The sequence below is a fragment of the Cariama cristata genome, unplaced genomic scaffold, assembly GCF_000690535.1.
Source record: "Cariama cristata isolate BGI_N322 unplaced genomic scaffold, ASM69053v1 scaffold13788, whole genome shotgun sequence".
In the NCBI taxonomy this organism is placed as follows: domain Eukaryota; kingdom Metazoa; phylum Chordata; class Aves; order Cariamiformes; family Cariamidae; genus Cariama; species Cariama cristata.
In genome coordinates this window covers 32720-35474 of record NW_009630774.1, presented here as the reverse complement: position 1 = coordinate 35474, position 2755 = coordinate 32720, and positions in this window count along the sequence as shown.

Sequence of the window (2755 nt, the reverse complement as noted above, 5' to 3'; positions counted from 1 at the left end):
CCTGCTTTCCCCTCCCCACCAGTGCCTCCCAGTGCACTCTACACCTGCTTAGATCGTGGTTCCCCCCACTGAAGGATGTGCCAAAATGCAGCCCTGGGTTCGTAGGTGGCTGGTTTAGCATCCCCATGGGTGCTGAGCAATGGGAAGGGGCAAGCGTGAGCCGGTGCTAAAGCGGCTCGTCCCAGCAGATACTGCATTGCAAGGTGAGCGCCCAGCAGCCTCTTATTTCCCAGCTTTGCTCAATCATGCCGTGGTTTGAGGGCTAGCTCTTGAAAACAAACCCAAACCTCAAACAAAGGGCCCGACTTTCATAATCACACATGCAAGAATGCATCCGCAGTTGCTTAATTGCTACATGCAATTACCCTCCAAATTAGAGGGCAATTACCCCAATTCAGTGTACAATCTCTGTCATTTTACATTATAAAATTACATGTACAAATAGCTATATAGGGACATAACAAAGTGTTTGCAAATAACTTCAGTTGCATACACAGTTTCATATATAAAGCCTGGTGGTTTTGACAGTGAGGCAAACAGACTGTCTGGTAAATCACTCAGTGTTTATGCAGACTATTTTGACACATCCCATCTTTTCGTATATACTTTCATTTTAGGTTTTAAAAAGGGGACAGGCAGAGATAAAGAGCTGAGATTTATAGCAGCCTTCAGCCTTGGGAAAGATATTCCCTATGTATCTAATTATGAGTTAGGAGCCCAGGAGCTGCTAACACCTAGACCCAGAGTTGCTACAGTGGATCTTGGCTATAATTTAGCAGCTGTTGGATAATGACACAGCCTCAGTGATCTGTCAGCAGCTCCAAATTAGGAGAGCAGAGTTTACTCTCAGATCAGCAGCAAGGTCCCATGCCTCAGCAGGCTGAAGTCCTTCAGTTCAAGAGGACCCTTTTTAATGAGCTCCCTCCGTGCCTTGCAACTCCCAAGTAGAGGAGAGAGGTCTTCCCGCATCGCACGGTGTTTTGACTGCTCTTGCCATCATTATGTGCCTCAGATAGGTGCTGGGGGTCTAGCTCGGCAAAAACCTAGTGATGCTTCAGTCATCTGGAGCAGAAAATTGACCCAAGGGAATCACCGTAATGATACTTTCTCAGGACTGAGGTCAAAAAGTTGATTTCCACCCCAAAAATGGGTGGTGGTGGGTAGCCTCCCTCTGCTTTCATGATATGTCGGGAGTTACTTGGGCTTGGTGGTATTTTGTGTTAAGGTATTTCTGAGCAGCTTTTATTTGAGGAAGGTTTTGGGAGAAGCCACGCTGCGTCATCCCCGAAGCGCTGGGTGGATGCAGTGAGATGCCAGAAACCCATCTGCTCCTGCAAAGCCTAACTCTTCCTTAGACTTCGATTTCAAACAGAGCTTCAGATTTTATTCCTTAAATGACTATTTGTGGATCGTGGTATTAAAATGTTTATTATTTTTTGCCTGGCTGCTGGCATGAGGCTCTTTTCCATGGAGAGAACTGGGGCTGATAGCAGGCTGGGCTGCTGGAGATGCCATGCTCCTGCCTGACGTGCCTGCTCCTGGTTTGCTTGCTCAGCGTTTTCTGCAAAGCGCTGCCAATGCAGCGAAGCGGTTCTGCCTGCAGTAGTTTCTGCAGGCAATCACCCAGCCGTGGTGGAAACATCTCCCCTGCCAAATGCATACGTGTGGCAGGGGCCAGCAGATCCCACCTGCGTTTGTACCTCTTGCCTGTACCTAAGGGGAGTCCCTGCTGGGTAGGAAACAGCTTTTTTCCCAATTTTTGCTTTGTGGCTGGTGGAGTAGGATTAGGCAGGAGGGGAACGGGAGCCCAATGAATTAAACCAAGTTCCGACAGCGATCTTCAAATAGTTGCTTAGCAAATGTTTTATATCTCATTGCTCCCAAGTCCTGTTGACTTTCTGCCAAAAGCTAAGCTGTTCCCTGGTATGTTTATTTTCCACCCTGCATGAGCAGGGTGTCCTTACCAGGCAATGCCACCGAATGAAGAAGGTCGGGACCTTTCCTGCCATGTATCAATGCTGGTATGAGGGAGACGGCAAAAGCATTTTGGGGAGGGGAGTGCAGGACCGGGGACACACAGCCCCGTTAGTCCATCTCAAGCTGTGGTTTGTGACTGCACCCAAAGGCTTTTGTTTCAAGAAAAGCTTTTTTTTCCAAAATTAATCCTATCCCTTCCCTCAGCTGCTCAGGTTTGGTTCAACACCTCCCTCGAGCCAGGTTGTGCTTCTGGGCATTGGGGGAAGTTCACTCAAGTCCAACCCAACCCTTGTTGTGCTAATGTATCAGCTGTGTCCGATGGAAGGAGACAAGCACTCCCTGCACCCATTTTGGGGCAATACCCTCTGATTTTTCTTACAGCTTGAAATGAGAAGCAGGACATGGTCAATCTGTGCCTCTCCCACCTGTGACTCTTGGCAGAAGTGTCCAGCTCAGTGTTTCTTGCATAATGCAAGTGGCCTTGACACTTACGTATCCATTGCCCAAGGGGGGCAAGAGGAGGCAGGAAAAACTTCCTGGAGATGCAGGAGCAGAGCTCACATTTCTTTCTCTTAATCACCATCACCCCATCTTTCTCCCCTAAAGTGGCAAAACCCTTTTTCAATTCCCCCTTCCTCCATTCAGTTGAGGGTTTTAATGCAGCGAGTGCTGATAAGGCAGTTAGCTACAAACTTTGGTCTCTGCATGATCCATTACAGAGCAAGGTGTGAGTGTTTCTTGATGAGCTAAAGCAGCAGGTAAATTAATACCCAGTCCT